The sequence below is a fragment of the Cupressus sempervirens genome, chromosome 1 (genome assembly GCF_028749045.1).
Source record: "Cupressus sempervirens isolate cs-2001-9-10 chromosome 1, ASM2874904v1, whole genome shotgun sequence".
Lineage (NCBI taxonomy): Eukaryota > Viridiplantae > Streptophyta > Pinopsida > Cupressales > Cupressaceae > Cupressus > Cupressus sempervirens.
The window spans coordinates 880,040,588-880,062,852 of NC_143118.1; positions in this window are offsets into that span (position 1 = coordinate 880,040,588).

Genomic DNA, 22,265 nt, shown 5'->3' on the forward strand with positions numbered 1-22,265 from the left:
AATTACATTAATCTGGCTAATTCACACCTTCTAGTTTACCAAAATGATGGCCCAATTACATGATCCAATTTTTTCTAGATTTTCTAACACACTGATAGTGGAACTGTGAGAGTTGGAACCTTTATTTGACCCAAACGGGTATCCAAAAATGAAAACACATGAAACAGAAGCTAATTCTAAGTACATTTTTTTTTGGGTGACACAGGATTGCCCTTATACCTCTGGATGCTCCTACATCAAGTCATCTTCTTCTTTCTCTTCTCCATAATTGCATCTTTATAAGACAAATATTGTTCAACAGAAGCACCTCATGCAAATTGCCCCACAATCAGTGATCTATCTACACAATCAAGAACTCCTTGACAAACTTTACCCAAAGGTCCTAGTGCAAACTACCTCACATTCAGAGATCCATCCACACACTCAAGAACCTGCCTTTGATACCATTTGATGAAGGGCCACACCACCCTTACCAACTCACAATGAAAACATAATAATATGGAGACAAAGAGATGAAAAATTGATTCAAAAAATTCTTTTGTTATACTTGAAAATCCTTACATCATAGATATGACTTCTTCCAAAAGAAGTTTACAAATGCTTCAACATAAGAGAACTCCCAAATAAGATCTTTCACAAGAAGAGTCTTCATGCCAAGAGCTTCACCAAGAGAACTTCCATAAAGATGAGCTTCACCAAGAAGAAACTTCTTCTCAAGATCTTACACACTAAGATCTTTCACCTCCAAGCTTTCTTACAAGAGATTACACCATGAGAACTTCACTATAAGAGCTTACACTTGAAGAGCTTGATTATAAATGATCATAAGCCATGCTTAAGTAGGCACTTATGATCAAAGGTATTAGAAACATAACCAATGTGGAATAAAAAGCAAATACAATTACCTTAAAATAAATATTAAATTCCCACCCAAATACAACTAAGCACCAGCATGTGGGCCAATTAGAAAATTAAATTTCTTTTGTGGATCACAACAAATATTAAATGCATGATTTAAGGGACTGTCCACAAACTTCTAAGATGCCACCTACACACCTCGATAAATGAAATGACAACTATTGTATTATTTTTCTATTTACACCACCTATGCACCTTGAAAATAGAAAATCCTCATTTTCTCCTTTTTCCCTTTTCTATTTTTATTATTTTTCCTCTAATTTTTATCACTTTTTCTCTCCTCCTCTTTAAAAAAAATAAAAAATAAAAAATAAATTAATTATTTTTAAAATTTTTATCACACCCCCTTTTGTGATGCAAGATGCTCTTGCATCACTAGTAGTGACTGTTAACTGTGTAGAAAGTGCATGATAGGAAAATCATAATCCAAATTATTATTTTCATATTCATCATCACCAACATGTTCATTAGAATCTTCATCAAGGGTATCTTTCATATAGATTAATAGAATCTAAAATATAAATAGAATCATCATATTTATCCATTTGCATGTTATTACTATGATTAACCTGCTCCAAAGGCTCAAGCATAGGTTGATTGAAGGATGAAAAAGTTTGGGATAAAGATGAAATTCAAGAATAAAGATCATGGATCTTGGCCTTATCTTTATGGTTCTTACGATGCTTATGAGCATGTTGATTGTGGTGGGTTTTACAAGATAAACTTGAAGGATTAGGATCAATAGTCATAGGTTTCAAAGAAGGAAAAATATGGGGTGAGGAATGGTAGGTAGAGGGATATGTGGGGTATGGAAGACAATTTTAGGAGGATCAAACTTAGGAAGAATAAGCTCAATAATCTTATCTACCTTGTATTTTTTATTGGATAGATAAATATGTTTAGGGTAGTTGGGTGATTTTTGAGAGAGACTTAGCGCATAGATATCTTTCTCAAAAATATCTTGAGGGTGCAAGGTTTTATAAAGAGAATGATTAATGGTGAAAACTTCTCCTTTATGAGAAAATTTGGTACACTTATGAATAGGAGAGACAACAAATTTCATGGAAGAGAGCTACAAAATACTCATCTTAACTTGAAATTGATTAGAAGTAGGAATTAAAAAAATGGTAGTATGGAAATTATTATTGGAAAGTGTCATAGGAAGATTAATAGAACCTTGAGGATGATAAAGAGAACCATTACAATTTTGATACATAGATGAAAATGTAATCATAACTTTAGATGTAGTGGCCACCTAATCATCAATTGTGTTGGTTAATTTGTTGATTTTGATGTATTTTTTAGGATTAGATAACTTTTTTGATAAAAAATGATGTCACTCTTATCAACAAAAATAGAAACGATAGGACTAGAGCTCTCAAGCTAGCTCAAGTGTAACTAATAATGGTGAATCATTGTATAAAGATGTGAAAAGGAAGTATACTTAGTAAGGAGAATCTTATCGCTAATGTCTTTTTGCTTGCTAGAAATAAAAATAGGTTAAATATCATGATCAAGAACATGATAGGGTATTTGATTGTACAAGTATTTGAATTAACCAATAAAGTTACTAAGTTTTTCTTAAAAAAATTCTTACAATGCATTAAATCAGTGAAAGAAATTTGAGGACCAATAATGTTTTGAACTTTTTGAATGAAAGCTTTAGAAAGCATAATAAAGGAATCAAAAGAATATGGGATAAAGAGAAATATAATTACAAATATTTATCCCTAAGAGTACATGTGAACAACTTATCCATAAGCCTATATTTGTGAGGAAAATCACTACATGTAGTTTGGAAAGTTATAAGATGAATCACATGATTAGCCTTACCATTATAAACCAATCTGCTGTATGGTCTAAAACAAGCTCCTAGAGCATGGTATGAAAGATTGCATAACTATCTTATTCAGATTGGTTTTCAAAGGACTAATGATAACAGTAGCTTGTATATAAAAGAAGGTCCAGATAATAAGATTGTTTTGGCAGAAATATTTGTAGATGACACTGTTTTCACAGGCAATGATGATCTATGCAAAAAATTTTCAGAAAAAATGAACAAGGAGTTTGAGATGTCTATGTTTGGTGAGATTAAATTCTTTGTAGGTCTTCAAATCCAACAAAGTAAGAATGGCATCTTCATCACACAGTCAAAATACATCAAGGAGATATTAAAAAAATTTGGTATGGAGGATTGTAAACCAGTTGGAACCCCTATGTGTACTGGATTGAAACTTACCAAGGAAGATGAATCCAAAGAAGTGGATCAAACACTGTATAGATCTATGATTGGAAATTTGCAGTATGTAGTACATACTAGGCCAGATATTGCCCTTGCAGTCGGTATTGTAGCAAGATTTTCAGCAAAACCAAGAGAAACTCATATAATGGCAATCAAAAGAATAATGAGATATTTGAAAGGAACTGAAGATTATGGGCTATGGTATAAATTTGGAGGTAATTTGGATTTGAAAGTATTTACTGATGCTGATTGGGCAGGAAACCTTGATGACAGGAAAAGCACAAGTGGAGGAGCATTCTTTCTTGGAAAGAGATTGGTTTCTTGGACAAGCAAAAAGCAGAATTGTACATCCCAATCTACAGCAGAGGCAGAGTATGTTGCTGCAGCAGTAAATTGTTCAAATATTGTTTGGCTTAAGCAGTTATTGCAAGGAATGAGGATGGATATCAAAGAACCAGTTGTTATGTTCTGTTACAATACTAGTGCAATCAATATATCAAAGAATCCAGTGATGTATTCTAAGACCAAGCATATTGCAATCAAATATCATTTTGTCAGAGAATTGGTACAAGACAAGGAGATCAGATTGGAATATGTCAATTCAAAGGAACAAATTGCTGACATATTCACAAAGCCACTACCTAAGGATGCATTCTTGTATCTCAGAGGTAAGTTAGGGGTTACACCCCTATCCGAAATTCACTAAAAACAAGTTTTAGTGATGCATCAACGCATACCAAAATGAAAATCTATCTGTTGATGCAGTAAAATCTAGAAGCTTTGCATATGAATCAGTACTAAAGGTACATTACAATTCATTTAAGTTCTATTGTCTTTGGCATTTGTTGTCAAAGAGGGAGAGATTTACTTTACTATCATATCTTTCTGAAATTTGTGTGAAAAAGAAAGTTCTTATGTAATTCCTTCACAGAGGGAGATTACTGAAAGAGGGAGAGTCTATCATCTTAAAGGGAGAATTGTTTTGATGACACATTGTGCTGATAAGGACTTGTTTTCAAATTTCATTCTGCTATGACATGTTGTGTTGCCATCAATGCCAAAGAGGGAGATTGTTGGATACAATTGATAATTGCATGATTGTCTTTGATGTTACACAAATGTCATATCAGTCATCAGACAGTGTTAACCGAACTCACTCGATCATCGAAGAAAAGTAGCAGACAGTATTAACCGAGCTCACTCGGTCATCGAAGAAAAGTAGCAGACAATGTTAACCGAGCTCACTCGGTCATCGAAGAAAAGTAGCAGACAGTGTTAACCGAGCTCACTCGGTTATCGAAGAAAAGTAGCAAACAGTGTTAACCGAGCTCACTTGGTCATCGAAGAAAAGTAGCAGACAGTGTTAACCGAGCTCACTCGGTCATCGAAGAAAAGTAGCAGACAGTGTTAACCGAGCTCACTCGGTCATCAAAGGAAAGTCGGAGAAATCAGTGTTTACTGAGTTCACTCGGCGACTGAAGGATTTCACAAAATTCTCTGTATTAACCGAGCTCAGTCGGTTACCACAGGAATTATTTTCTGTGCAGGATTTACCGAGTTAAGTCGGCCAGCGAAGGATTTCTCGAAGGTTAAGTAATTAAAGTTAATTACTTTATGTAATGTATGAAGCCGACTTATAGCACAATTATTTATAATTGTAACTTGTATTTGAGCCGACTTGATAATCTGAAAGGTATATAGGAAGGATTAAGTTGTGAATTCAAGTATGGAAGTATGAATGTGAAAAAGCTAGCAGATATGATTGAATATCTAATATGCGAATTATAAGGAAGGTTAGAGCAAATTTTTGAAGGATCAGAGATGCAGAGTTACATTTGATCAGAGAGGATCTAGAGGAACAGAACAGAGATCTGTATCAGCAAAGATAAGTTGTATTTATTTCAGATCACTCATTGTTACTTTCTAACAATTGTAACAGTGTTTTCAAATCTCTTAACAGAGTAGGTTTAACAGCCTTTTGTAAAATCCTCTAACAAGGTGTCAATTCAGTTGAATTGATCCAAAGACCTCTAGCAAGGCCACTCCTAGCAGGGTGATTAAATCCTCTAACAAGGTTGCACCTAACAGTGTGTTTTGTAACCTTTAACAAGGTTGGCTCCTAACAGGGCTCACTTCAGAAGAGTGAAAAACAGTAACTAGTTACATTGGTGGTTTTTCCCATATTGGGTTTCCACGTTAAATCTGGTGTCTCTTGTCTCTTGTTTCTTGTGTTTTCAGTTTGATTATATGAGTATCAGCAATGAGTATTTCCTTTGACATCTTAAGGGACTTGTGGGAAAAGTTTTTGTAGTAACTGATTCACCCCTCCCCTCTCAGTTACTCCATTCTCATTTCCAACACTACACTATCTTCCACCCATAGTTTTTCATCATTTATTCTACTTAGTATGATCTATGTCCACTCATCTATGTCCAATTCATGGTAGAAATGATATTTGAACAAGTCTAGTTCCTTCAAATGTTCAAATCTAAGCTTCATAGTCATATCATGGTTAAGGACTAATTCCATATCCTTGTTTATACATTCACTCCCAATAGATTCAAACTTACTAGTAAGATAACTTCCTACGTCTTCCAAATAAACTAAAATTTTTGGTGTAATGAATAATGATGAACTAGGGTTTCCTTCTATGGGTTTCATGGAAACAACCTTCAATTTCTATCTCTCCTCATTTTCAACATTATGAACTATAGAAATATCCATGCTTCTATCAAATATAAACTTTTATCAAATGAATTCTATGAATAAATGATAAAATACCTCTTTCCAAAAATAGGGTTTTCTTTAAAATCACCTTGTCAAGTTACTTCTAAGTGCTCTATGCTTTTGATGTGATTGCAATGAAGTGGTAATCAAGTCTGTACTCCATTTTATTCATAGAATTCAAACTTGCATTGATTACATACTTTGCAAACATGAAAAAGTTGTCAATTACATTTGAAATCAAATATCTGCTCAAGATCTTCTATCTTTTCTTCAGATGCTACCTGAGGTTTACCATAGCCTCCTTTCATGATGAAAATATTGCACAAAATTTTAGTCCTCAAAATTCTCTATAAAAACATAGTTTTCATCTTCTACTACAGAATTGACTTTCTCTATAATGCCAGTAACTCTTAATTCCTTCATAACTAGTTTAAATAAGCTCCAAATTACAAGCAAGCTTAGATATACTCTAAACTTATCTTGATACACCTTTTTCCAATCTTCCTACCTCTAATTCCATCTCTAGATGAATTTCTTCTAATTCCATCTCTAGATATACCTCTTAATTCAAACTCAACAACTGACTTCAATCTTCCTATCTCGTCATCTACTAGCTTTTCCTTTGAGACATCTAATCCTTTTACAAATGCCACATTGAGTTCTTCTCGAAGTTTACTGACTATATTTCTTTTTTCCTCACTATCTTTGTTAGTTCCAAAGTTCCTCTCATGGTTCCTTCTATCATTTCTAATGTTTCTTCCATCATTCCTTTTGTTTCCAAAGTTTCTTCCATTGTTCCTTATATGTCCAAAGTTTCTATCCATTCTACAATATTGCATTGTATGTCTCAAGTTATTGCATAACTGACATACTATAGTTCTACTTCTAGGATTCTATTGATCATAAGGTGCATGACAATTATGAGCTATGTTTCCAAAGTTGTTACACTTATAACACACAATCTTTCTTCTTTCTGCATTAGGTCTTCCTTCACTTGATGTCCTTTTATTAGATCTTCTTATATTTGTAGGGTTAGTATTTCTAGACATTTTACTATTCCTTCTATCATTATCATACTTAGGTTTCCTACAATCAATTTCTTTATGACCCATACCATGAAAATTATGAAAATAAAAGTACCTAACATGATTAAATGACTTATTTGTACAATCTCTTTTCATATGACCTATTTCATTACATAAAAAATGCTTACCTCTAAATTCATACCTGGTTTCCTAAGGAGATTCAACTTGCTTTGGTTCATCCAAAATCTCAACTTCTTTATCTTGTCCAACTATTTTAGGTTTATCAAAAGATTAACTGGATTCAATCTTATCATTAGATTTATCTTTTTCTTTTAGATCTAATCTAATCTCAAGTTTCTTTATAGACATCTTAAATAGATAACCAAGACCAGTCTTATCATAAGTAGGCTTTTGTATTGACATAGAATTATCAATCTTTTCTTTGCTAGAATAAAGCTTTTCAAGTTGTTGCTTGCATTGAGTTAATTCACCTTTCACAATCGTGTTATACTTATGGAGTTCTTCATGATCTTCTTTCAATGTTTCTAAATCAGATGTTTTCTTTGTTACACTTGCTTTAAGATCTATATTCTCAGTCTTCAAATTAGATTCAACTTTGCTAGGATCACTCCTCAAAGTCAACTTCTAATTTTTAATTTTCAATTCATGCTTCAAAATCTTATACTCTATCTTTAGCTTTGAATAATAATCATCACTAGTTTCAAATTTAGTAGATTTAGGTTTGGATTTGAGATGCTCGATCTTTTCTTTCAATTGTCCAATACATACTTTGGAGTCTTCATATCTATCCTTCAGCTTTTCTCTTTCTTTAGTAAGGAGATCAATTTGTTCAAGTGCCTCTTCAAGGTTCTTCATCAATTGTTCCATATCCATAGGAATCTAATTCAAGCTATTAAGCCTCTTCTGACTAATGATGCTCTAATAACAATTGTTAGAAATAGGAATTATGGAGAGGGGGAGGGGGGGGTGTTGAATCAATAATCTAAAAACTTTATTCACCAATTGGATATTATTTCTTACTTTAAACCATACATAATAAAGCAACAAAATAATGATGAATAGTAATAGTAACCATGCACAAAGATAACTCATAACAACATATTTTGTTAACTAGGGAAACCTTGGCCAAGGGAAAACCCTAATGGGGATGATACCCACTAGATAATATATTGATATATAAGTTCCTTGTTAGAGGATGGACCCTGTTGCGAGTTAATGAGGAAATTTAATATAACAAGTCCTTGTTGGAGACTTTGAATCCTTGTTAGGAGATTCTAACCCTATTAGGAGTTGTGCCAACCCTGTTAGGAGTTGTAGTACAATAGATGAAAGATGAGCCCACTGCCCTAACATGCACTTCCAATTACAAGAAGAGCTCACTACCCAAACAAGTAATTAGACTTCTGGAATATAGATTCTTTCTCAGCTCAATCTTAGAACACAAAATAGATTCACAAACTTTGCATTTATTGCTTTCACAAAAGTTCGCAACAATTGCTCAAACACAACTTCTCGAAGATAGCACACTTGAAATCACAAGATGTCCTTTGCATAAATACCATGCCTTTACAAAAATTTATGCTAGGTTGGCTAAGACCATAATACACTTTTCCAACTTGGAGGAAACATCTAGGATGTCAGCCCTAATTGGACAAGTAATTATTTTGTAAATAAAATAATTCCTTTCCCTTAATTTTTTAATCTTGTTTTACTAGTAAAACACGAATAACTCTTTTTCGTACAATCCATACTATCTTCTGAGGTTATACATGTCATCATCAATATGTAGACTATCTTCATCTAACTTTGCTAGTCATAATATGATGTCAGACAAGTTACATACAAAATAATACAGTGTTGTATACTAAATTCATACTTAGACAATTTTATGAGTACCAAAAGCTAAGTATCTTTATTTCTAAGGTTTCCTATAAGCATGTACATCATGTGTTGCCATAAATGACAACAATTACATATCTTCATTAGCCAATTATCAAAAAACTTGACATTTAATAGTAAGTATATTATTCCTATTTGAATTGCACACCTAGACATACATAGTTATAGAATATAGGTTAGGATGCATTGTGGAATGCAAGTTTAAACAATGTAGCATGGTTCACATTATGAAATTTCATATAAAAGATATTTTTTTAAATGTGAATCATACACTTAGAAAGTTATATGATATGGAATAACATGTAAGATTTAGACGATAAACAATGAATATATTTATGATCTTGATAATAATGAATGCCACATTGACGGAGTGACATCCTAATCAATCTTATAGAAAATCCTCCTAAACACATGAGCATGTGTGCGCGTGCGTGCACACGCACACACATCCATACCCACACACACACACAAGTATATATCCATATATGTATATAAATATGTATAGAACATACAAACATATACACATATGCACACATATATGCATATAATGATTTAGATATGATTTCTTTATGCAATGTATGTTTGTTCCAATGGTTGGGGTGGGTGGGGGGGAGAGAATGCACCAAGTTGTGGTGTGCATGCACTATGGATTAGGCTTAGGCTTGTGGAGCCCTGGCCATAGTGCACAGATACTATGGCTTGGGCTTAGCCTTGTGGAGCCCAAGATATAGTGCATACATACTATGGGATTATACATAGTGCTTGCACGCTATAGTGTGTGCCTGCTATTGGAAATCACATAAAATACTCTCTCTATCTGTTTCTCTCTTCTTACCCTCTCTCTCTCTCTCTCTCTCTCTCTCTCTCTCTCTCTCCCCCATCCCCTACTTTGTGTCCCTCTCTCTCTTTCTATGCATCCTATCCCATGTACTATTTGAACCCCTATCCCCTATTCTCTCTCTCTCTCTCTCTCTCTCTCTCTCTCTCTCTCTCTACCTCACTATTCCCTACTCTCTCACTCCACCTTAATCTCTCTTGCTCTCTACATCCTATCCTATGCTCTTTCCCCATTCCCTTCTCTCTCTCTCTAGCCTTCTCTCTCTATCCTCTCTCTCTCACTCTACACCCTATCCCCTACTCTCTCTCCATCCTCTCCTCTACTTTGTCTAACTCTCCACCCTCACTTCCTCTCTACCTCTCTCCTTCACTCTCTCCATATCCATCCTCTCTATTGAAATACAAGGCTTACAAAGTGTGTGCACACTATAGTGTGTGTGTGTGTCTGTGTGCTATAGCACATACTTGCTATTGCATCCATGCATTATTATGTGTATGCACTATATAAAGCATTAGATACCACCAATCCTAAGGCTTTGATTTTCCTTGGGCATCCAACCCAAAGGTTTGGAGGCTCTGAACTAGTTTGAGACATGTTTTGTAGCAAGCATACAAAAAATACTTGATTTTTCTTCTATGCTCTCCTTCAAGTTTTCTTGTCATTGAGTACTGATAAAAATACATTAAATGATATGATAAATCTCTATGTTAGCTATATAACCATATAATTTATTTTGAATTTATACTATTTCAAGCCTTTCAACTATAATTTATTTTGAATGTATGTCCATTTTCTCTTAATAACCAACATGTACTAATTGGGGAGTAGATTTTAGCTTGTTCATCAAATTTTGTAAAATGTTAGTTTTTAAGAAACTAGACTCCATTTTACACACTTTGGAAAAAAATAAATTTTGATTCTAGATCAATTTTTAGTACTTTCTAGTGGGAGCACACAGATATTTCATGTTTTTGGTATGTGGCCACTTACAAAAATCACTAAAAAAAATACATATTATAAAATTACCAAAAAAATTTGGTATAAATAACATAGTGTTAGGTAATTTTTGACCAGAGCGATTTCAAAGAATTTCAAAAAATAAAATAAAAAAATAATGGGGGCCACATTTTGCACTATGTTATGTTTTTATGAAAAAATAGTACCACTTTTTGTGGCCCCCTTTCTTGTGGGCCTAAATATAAACTATTTTGAAAAGAAAAAAATAGTAGTTTAGAAACATATTCAAAGTACAACTAATTTTGTTTTTGTCATATCTTAAAATTTTAAGTGTAACTATCTTCAAATTCTTGTTGAATTTTAGAAATTTTTGATTCTAGTAAATAAGTGGCCACTTATACCCACCTTTTGGCACCACAAATTCATGAACTTACCTGGGGTAAGATTGCTTTTACATCTGTCCCTAGTATTTTAGATTTGAAATTTTAGAGCAAGCTAATATGAGAGAAGTTTTACCACTTGTGCAAGCTAATTGTTGAACCAATTAAATCTAAACCTTGATTATTAGAACAAGGTCACCTTGGAAGACTTTGTGTAGGATTCCATCACCTTGGGTGTGTGTGTGTGTCTTTATGTATGTATGTATGTATGTATGTATGTATACATACATATATGTATGTGTTTACACACACACACACACACACACACACACACACACACATACATGTATACATATGTTTTGTTACAAATTTTTAGAATAACTAATAGGTAGGGGGGTGAATCAATTACTCAAGGAATCTATGTACCATTTTAACAATAAAACAAAAATTCATTGTTCTACTAATCTTGCTATTGCTTGGTCTCTATTGGAAATACTGTCTTAAAAATAACTTTCTTTGCATAATGAAAATATCATCAAATGTAAAACATATAAAGCATTCATCACATATTTGACACTAGGATTTTTACATGGAAACCCAATTTAGGAAAAACCACTAGCAACATATAACTCTTTTTCACTCTTTCGAAGTGAGCATTGTTAGGAGCCAACCCTATTAAAGGTTACAAAACACATTGTTAAATGTGACCTTGTTAAAGGATTTAATCACCCTGTTAGGAGTGGCCTTGTTAAAGGAATTTGATCATTCCATTTAGAATGTTACCTATTTAAAGGATTTAGACAGACTGTTAAGTCCTCTAAATGACTACTGGGTCAACCTATATTAAAAGGGTTTCGATACAAACTATTCACAATGGCTAGAAAGAAAACAATAGGTTTTGATATGTATGATTAGAAGTCACTTTTGCAAGTTCAGATCTCAATTTGGTCCTTGTGTTGACTTGTTGATAAGCCTTCCATTGTCATCTTTGATCTTGATTCACTTGGAAACCCTGTAAGCAATCAGTCCACTCTTCTCAACAACACTTAAGCCTTCTACTTAGATTCACACATAAATATCAGTATCATCTCTACAAGTTTTCTCTTTTATCTTCGTATTCACTCATGCTTATGCATTTCTAATCAATCCTGCTCTGTATGTTCGTTTTCACATACACTTGCACTTCACACATACATACACACATCACCAATTATTTGGCTTTTTATCTCTTTAAATAAGAAATTCATGCTTTACCATTTTCTGTATCCATCATAAATCTTAGGGTTTATGATCATGTTCAACTCAATTCATTATATATATCCATCTTCTTGATTTTCTTCTAGAAACTTCTCTAGAATTCATCTGTTAGGTCTTTACCTAATCCTTGCCTTGAATTTGATGATCCAACTCACCAATCTTATCTTTAACATAGTTGACATCTCCTAAGAAATCAATTATGTTTCTTCATCTCATGATTTCCTTAAATTCATTGTCATAATGTCACTCAACAATATTTGAATCCTAACACTCAGACATCACTGAAATACTTGGTTGACACAGGTAAGGGAAGGAAGAGAATAACTAGGGCCAAAAGCTCACCCAACTATCCAAGCTAGCTTGCAAGAGTTAACACAACAAAAGAAAATAAAAGAAACAACACCAAGGAGAGAGAACAAGAGTATCCTTATTGATTCATGAAAATGGAAATATCAATATACATGCCCAGTTGTAAGGCCTTCTGGGTGATGGCCAAATACAAATCATAATATTCAAATTCGCAATTGGACCTCCAGCTTCCTTTCCTTATTCTCCTTTTGACTTCACCTCTAACTGACTTTCTAAAACCTAACCTAAGACCTCCTTAAATACTTTCCAAAATAGCTTACAGAAGATTCTAGAATATTACATAAAGAAAGGTAGACCTCAAGATGGTCAGCACTCATCCCTAGACAAGATCCTATATTTAAATTCATGATTGAAATGAAATACAAAAGTCAGCTCCCACTAAGAACTAAAAACACAAACAACTCAGCACACACTAGATAACTTGGCACATACTAGAAAAATGGCACTCGACATCAACTGGAAACTAGCACTCAATGTTAACTTGAAATTAGCACTCAACATTAAGTGGAAACTGGCACTCGACATCAACTAGAAACTGGCACCCAACATCAACTAGAAACTAGCACTTGGCATCAACTAGAAACTGGCAACTCGACATCAACTAGAAATTGGAAACTCGACATCAACTAGAAACTGGCAACTTGGCATCAACTGGAAACTGGCAGTCGGCATCAACAGGAAATTGGCAACTTGACATCAACTAGAAACTAGTAACTTGGCATCAACTAGAAACTAGCACTTGACATCAATTGGAAACTAGAAACTGGGCATCAACTAACAGAAAGAAAGAAAATGTAGGATTGCAAAGAAACCTAGGATGCTCCTACATTAGACAACCAGGGTTGGAGAAAATGATTCTCCTAAATCATGCAAATGTCACAACCCAAGCTGAATCCAACTTAGATTGAGAAATCCATGTAGCATCTTCAATAGGTCTATTCTTCCACTTCACCAAATAATCATAGAAATTCTTTCCTCTTGTGCTCTTACCAACTCTTTGATCCAATACCTTTTTAACTTCTTTAATCTACTTCTTAGGATAATCTTTTGATACAACAACTTCATCATCTAACTCATGATACTTATATAGATCAGAAATATTGAATATAGGAGATATATCCATGTCATGAGGTAACTCAACTTCATAAGCATTGCTTCTATCAAACTTCCTCAAGATCTTACAAGGTCCAAATTTCTTCATGTTCAGCTTACTGTATGTTCCAATAGGAAATCTTCCTTTCTTTAGATGAACCATCACCTAATCACCCACTTGAAAATCATGATGTCTTCTAGATTGATCAACATTCTCCTTATACTTTTGATTACTTTGTTCCAACCTCAACTTCACTTCCTTATGCAAAGACTCCATAAAATCAACAAATTATTCTTTTGCATCACTTCTCTTTTCTTCACCAACATCATCTCTCAAATTTGATATACCTCTAGGATGCATTCCTATAATAATCTCAAAAGGTGTCTTCCCTGTACTTCTATTCATAGAATTATTGTATGCAAATTTAGCTTGTGCCAATACCATATCCCAATTACTTGGCTTATTCCCAACTAAACATCTTAGAAAATTACCCAAGCTTCTATTCACAACCTCTATCTATCCATCTATTTGTGGATGTAATGTAGAACTAAACTTCAGCTCAGTACCCATCTTCTTCCACAAAGTCTTTCAAAAATAACCAAAAAACTTACTATCTTTGTTAGAAATAATACTTCTTGGTAATCCATGCAATCTCACAATCTCTCTAAAGAAAATTTCAACAACATTCTTAACATCTAATGTCTTCTTACATGGTATGAAATGAGCCATCTTAGAAAATCTATCTACTATAAAAAATATAGAATCATACCCCTTCACTATCTTAGGCAATCCAAGAACAAAATCCATACTGATGTCAGTCCAAGGTTTCTCAAGAATAGTAATAGGTGTATACAAACCAATATTTTGACTCACCCCTTTTGCAACTTGACAAAATCCACACCTCTTTACAAATTTTTGAACATCCTTGTACATTTGAGCTCAATAATCCTTCTCTTTCAACAAACTCAATGTCTTATCAATTCCAAAATGTCCAGCCAATCCACCACTATGTTTTTCCTTAATCAAATTCAACCTCATAGAAATTCTAGGAATACACAACTGAGTACGTTTGAGCAAGATACCTTCTTGAATGAAATATTCATCATACTTAATTCTATGATCTATCAAGTTTGGTGCTCTACACTCTCTCCATGCCTCAGAAAAATTAGGATCAACATCATACAAATCTTTCATTTCATCAAAACCAAGAACTTCAACCTTCATTTCAGTCAAGAAAGAATGTCTTCTACTCAATGTATCAGCAACTATGTTAGTACCTCCACTCTTATGTTTGATCACAAATGTAAAACTTTGCAAGTACTCAACCCACTTCATATGTCTTTGATTCAATTTATGTTGACTTCCCAAGTGTTGTAAAGCTTTATGATCAGTATACAACACAAAATCCTTAGGCATCAAATAATGTCTCCACTTCTTCAAGTCTTGAACAAAATTATAAAACTCTTGATCATACATAGAATACTTCCTTTTAGTATCATTCAACTTTTCAATAAAGAAAGCAACAGGCTTACCTTCTTGACTTAATACAGCTCCTATTGCATTACCACTTGCATCACATTCAACTTGAAATACTTTGTTGAAATTAGGTAAAGCCAATATAGGTAATTCAACAACCTTTTGTTTCAAAGTCTCAAAAATCTTATCAGCTCCATGTGTCCACTTGAATTCCTTTTTATAACCCCTCATTGTCTCTGTCAAAACATTACAAACTGAACTGAAATTCTTGATAAACTTTCTAACAAAACTAGCCAAACCATGAAATGAACTTACTTCACCCACATTCTTAGGTATAGGCCACTCCAAAATTTCTTTAACCTTCTCAGTATCCATCTTCAATCCATCAATTGAAATCACAAATCCCAAATACACAGTTTCCTCTTGCATAAAAGAAGACTTTTTAAGATTAATTAGCAACTTTTCCTCTTTCAATCTCTACAATACTTGTCTCATATGCTCAAGATGTTCTTCATTAGTCTTACTAAATATCATAATATCATCCAAATAAACAATCACAAATTTACCCAAGAATCTTTTTAGAACTTCATTCATCAACCTCATGAAAGTACTAGGTGCATTAGTTAAACCAAAAGGTATAACCAACCATTCATACAAACCATCTTTTGTCTTGAAAGTAGTCTTTCATTCATCACCTTCTTTGATTCTGACCTAATGATAGCCACTCTTCAAATCAATCTTGGTAAAATACTTTGTTCCACACAAACAATCCATTATGCCATCCATCCTCGGCATGGGAAACCTATATTTCACTATTATCTTGTTAATGGCTATGGAATTATTACACATTCTCCATTCTCCATTCTTCTTAGATGCTAATATAGTAGGTACAACACATGGACTCAAGCTTTCTCTGATCAAACCTTTTTGCAAAAACTCATGCACTTGTTTATTAAGTTCCTCATTCTCTGTAGGTGTCAATCTATATAGTGCTTTGTTTGGCAAACTAGCTCCTGGAATTAGATCCATACAATGACTTATACTTCTTACTAGAGGTAAACCATTAGGAATGTCTTCAAAAAAAATCTCTTTATACTCATTCAACGATTTAGCAGCTTATTCTAGTACTAGTCTTCCATTAGTTTCTCTTGTCACTTGGCCATTACTAGCTTCTGCTGCTTGGTCATTACTGCCAACACTCAGTCCTCTAGGAACTATGGAAAAATAGACTTGATTCTTCTTAATTTCCTTTTCAAATTGTTTCCCATTAACCATGCAAATTTTTACACTAGTAAAATTATCCTCATCTGGACCTTCAATCAATGGTAACAATATTTGTTTCTACCCGCTTACCCAAAGAGTATATTGATTCAATCTTCCATCATGCACAACATATCTATCATATTGCCAAGGTCTACCCAAAAAAATATGACAACAATCCATAGGTATAATATCACACAAAAATTCATCAAAGTAATGTCCAATCTTGAATTTCACTAGGCATTGCTCACTTACCAATATCTTATGCTCATCTTTGATCCATGAAACATGATAGGGTTTGGGATGTTTCAGCCTCTGCAATTGAACTTGGTAACTAGCTCTTCAGATGCTAGATTTTTAGAACTTCCACTATCAATGATCACTTTGCAGCATTTTCCAACCATCTTACATCTTGTCTTGAAAAGATGACTCCTTAGAATAGGTTCTTCATCACTTCCTTTATTATATAAGGTTCTTCTCACCATTATATTTTCTCCAACCTCAAGTCTACTTGGTGATCCCTCATCATCTTCTTGAGTCACAACATTTCTATTACCTTGCCTACTTTCAGAGGTTCTACATTCAAAAGATCTATGTCCCTCTTTACCACATCTAAAACAATTACCATGAAATCCACCTCTAGAATAAGAATTACTTCTTCCTCAGTAAGAACTAGTACCTCCTTGGTATGAGCTACCACCTTTCCACTTGGTATCTCCTTTGTCATCATTCTTCCATTTAGATTTTCCCTTATCTTGCATAGAATTGTCAGATCTACCACTTTCTTCGTAAGATCTATGTTTGCTTCTCTGGAATTTGCCACCTTTATCTCTTTGTCTTTGTTCATGCTTCTTTTTCAAGATCTCCTGAGCTTTCAAGGCATATTGATATGCTTCTTCTACACTTTCCAACTTCACAAAACTTATCTAATCTTGAATTCCAGATCTTAATCCATTTATGTACCTTGCAATTTTATCAACATCATCATCCACATGTCTAGATCTGATGTCCAATCTATATAATTCCTTGGTATACTCTTTCACAGTAATGTCCTTTCGTTTCAAAATTTGCATCTTTCTCAACAAGCTAACTTGGTAATCAATAGGATGAAATTTGTTCTTTACCTTGTTCACCATCTTCACCCATGTTCTAATCTTCTCTTTTCCTCTCCTTTGTCTATCACCTTGCAAGTGCTCCCACCATAGTGATGCATGACCTTTCAACCTAGTAACTACAATCTTCACCTTCCTATTATCAGGAGTGTTTTCATACTCAAAGAACTTCTCCATATCAGAGATCCAATCCAACATAGCATTGGTGTCCAATTTTCCATCATAAGGAACAACTTCCATATTAGGCTTAGAATATTTCCTAGACAACACTCAATAATCTTTCCTAGTCTTGATCTTCTTCATGTTCTAGATTAGGGTTTTTTGCTACTGCTTCATCATCACTTACATCATCAAGATGTGCTCCTCTCCTCTAGGCTATCTCCACCGCATCTAATCTGGATGCAATTTGTCTCAACTAATCCAATATGACATTATCAACATTATTTGCTCTACCATGAACCATCTATACAAATTAGGTTCCTACAACATCGTAACCCTCTGCAAGCTATAGATCAAATCCATAGATCTGCCACCCTAAAACCAAATTCACTTAGGGTTCTACATGATCCAATTTGCATAAGGATGAACCCCAAGCTCTGATACCACCTGACACAAGCAAGGGAAGCAAGAGAATAACCAGGGCCAAAGGCTCACCCAACTATCCAAACCAGCCTACAAGAGTTAACACAATAGAAGCAAACACAAGAAACAACACCAAGGAGAGAGAATAAGAGTATCCTTACTAATTCATGAAAATGAAAATATCAATATACATGCCTAGTTGTAAGGCCTTCTAGGTTACAACAAATTACAAATCATAATCTTCAAATTCATAGTCTGACGTCTAGCTTCCTTTCCTTATTCTCCTTTTGACTTCACCTCTAACTGAATTTCTAATACCTAACTTAAAGCCTCCTTAAATACTTGCCAAAATGTCTTATAGAAGATTCTAGAATATTACATAAGGAAAGGCCGACCTCAATATGGTCAACACTCATCCCAAGACAAGACCCTATTATTAAATTCATGATTGAAATTAAATACACAAGTCGGCTCTCACTAAGAACCAAAAACACAAACAACTCGACACACATTGGATAATGTGGCACATACTAGAAAATTGGCACTTGGCATCAACTAGAAACTAGCACTTAGCATTAACTGGAAACTAACACTTGACATCAATGGAAAACTAGCCCTCAGCATCAACTAGAAACTAGCAACTCGGCATCAACTGGAAATTGGTAACTCAACATCAATTGGAAACTAGCAACTCAACATCAACTAGAAACTGACACTCTGCATCAACTAGAAAATGGAAACTCAGTATCAACTAGAAACTGGCAACTTAGCATCAACTCGAAACTGACACTCATCTTCAACTAGAAACTGGCAACTAGGCATCAACTAACAGAACGAAAGAAAATGCAAGATTGCAAAGAAATCCAGGATGCTCCTCATCATTGGTCCTTGTAAATTTTTTTGGCTCGGCATCAATTGTATCACTCGGTCGATACTAATGCTCAGTCAACACTAGATTTTCTTAGCACTAACTGTAGCTCAGTTGACACTATCATTACTCAACATTCCTTAGCATTTTATTCTATTGCTTGGCTTGGCTTAGCTTTGTTGACATAAATAATAACTTTTCTTTATCAAAGTTTATCTAATCAAATTTCCATTTTAACTTCCTTTTCATAAATCAACCTTTCCTCTGGGTGTTATTGTTATGAGAAATTTTTCAAATCCTCTTTATCAATTAAATAGATATGACATTTAGATTAGGTAATGCAATATGTCCTATCAATAGATTTGACATCATGTACACACACACACACATGTATACACAAACACATATGTGTACACACACACACACACACACACACACACACACACATATACATATGTGTTATTAGAAATGTTTAGAATAACTGAGAGGCGGGGGGTGAATTAGTTACTCAAGGTCTCTATGTACCATTTGAACAATAAAACAAAAATTCATTGTTCTGCTAATCCTACTATTGCTTGGTCTCTATTAGAAATATTTTCTTAAACATAACTTGCTTTGCATAATGAAAACATCATCAAATGTAAAAAATATAAAGCATTCATCACATATTTGACACTAGGATTTTTACATGGAAACCCAATTTGGGAAAAACCCACTAACAACATGTCACTCTTTTTCACTTTTTTGAAGTGAGCTCTATTAGGAGCCAACCCTATTAAAGGTTACAAAACACATTGTTAAATGTGACCTTGTTAAACGATTTAATCACCCTGTTAGGAGTGGCTTTATAAAAGGACTTTGATCATTCTATTTAGAATGTCACCTATTTAAAGGATTTACATAGACTATTAAGTCTTCCAAAAAACTACTAGGTCAACCTCTATTAAAATGATTTCACTATAAACTATTTACAATGGCTAAAAAAAAAAAAGGTTTTGATATGTGTGATTACAACTCACTTTTGTAGGTTTAGATCTCTATTTGGTCCTTGTGTTGACTTGCCAATGAGCCTTCCATTGTCATCTTTGATCTTGATTTGCTTGGAAACACTTTAAGCAATCAGTCCACTCTTCTCAATAACACTTAAGCCTTTTACTTAGATTCACTTATCAACATCAACATCAACATCATCTCTACAAGTTTTCTCTTTTATCCTCACATTCACTCAAACTTGTGTGTTTGTAATCAATCCTACTCTGTATGTCTCTTTTTGCATACACTTGTACTTCACACATACATACACACATCAATTATTCGGCTTGGTATATCTTTAAATAAAAAATTCATTCTTTACCATTTTTTGCATCCATCATAAATCTTAGGGTTTATGATCAAGTTCAACTTGATTCATTGTATATATCCATATTCTTGATATTCTTCTAGAAACTTCTCTAGAATCCATCTATTAGGTATTTACCTAATCCTTGCCTTGAATTTAATGACCCAACCCATCAATCTTATCTTTAACATAATTTACATCTCTCAAGAAATGAATTATGTCTACTTGATCTCACAATTTCTCTGAATTCATTCTCATACTATCACTCAGCACTCTCTAAATTTTGACACTTGGTCATCATTGAAATACTTAGTTACTATAAAACTTTCTAGCTCATCATCAACTATCTCACTCAGTTGATACTAATGCTTGGTCAATAGTATATTTTCTTGGCACTAACTATAGCTCAGTTGAAACTATCATTACTTGTCATTCGTTAGCATTTTATTCTATTTTTATGAGAAACTTTTCAAATCCTCTTTATCAATTAAATAGATATGACATTTAGATTAGGTGATGCAATATGTCTTATTAATAGATTTGATATCAATGACAAAACAACAATTGTTCCTATTGTAAGTTTCAAACCACACACACACACACACACACACACACACACATATATCTACATATACATATATACATACATACATATATATATATATATCTTATATATTTGTATATATATGTAGTATATATATGTATATATACATATATATACTACATATATAAACAAATATATCTTATATATTTGTATATATATGTAGTATATATATGTATATATACATATATATACTACATATATATACAAATATATAAGATATATATATATGTATGTATGTATGTATGTATATATATGTAGATATATATATATATCTGTATATATATGTGTGTGTGTGTGTATGTGTATGTATATGTATATGTATATAGAGAGACACACACACATCCATGTATGTATACATATGCATATATGTATGCATACATATAATATTATATGTATGTATGTATATATATATATACATACATACATATGTACATATCTAAATACCTATATATGTATACATATACATTTATGTATATCTATATATGTGCATCTGCACCTATTTCTTTGTATGAATATGTATCTATATCCGTATATGTATATGTATCTATATATGTATACGTATATGCATATGCATATGCATATGTCTATGCATAGATACATATAGATATAAGTGTATATATATGTATATATAGACACACACACACATCTATGTTTGCATACATATAATATTATATGTACGTATACATACATATGTGCATATGTAAATATCTATATATGTATACATATACATATATGTATATCTATATATGTATATGTATATGTATATGTATGTGCATATGCATATGCATATGCATATGTCTATGTATAGATACATATAGATACATGTGTGTGTACATACAAACATATCTCTCTATGTGTGGGTGTATATGTGTTGTACTATCAAGTGTTTACTATGTAGGTTACCCTATACCAAAAAGTAGTTTAAATTTTTTACAAGTTTTCAAACCTCTAGTCTCTTATATAATGTTCATAAGTATACATAGTTATGATCATATTATATGTTAAAAATAAACCAGTATATTTTACAACTTATAGTGTCAATATTATGCACCTTGGAAAAAATTTGTACTCTAAATCATGTAAACTATGTGAAGCGTGTAATATAAAGGCTAAGATATTGTACCATTACTTTGAAATTAAAAAATAAAGTATGTTTTGAAACCATTAATTTCTTATAATATATTCCTAACCATACTTATGTAGATGTTCATAATTTGAAACAACAACATTTCATTACACTATGTTCAAGTATGAGAAATGGTAGGTTTTAAACATTTCATGTATTGTAACCTGCACTT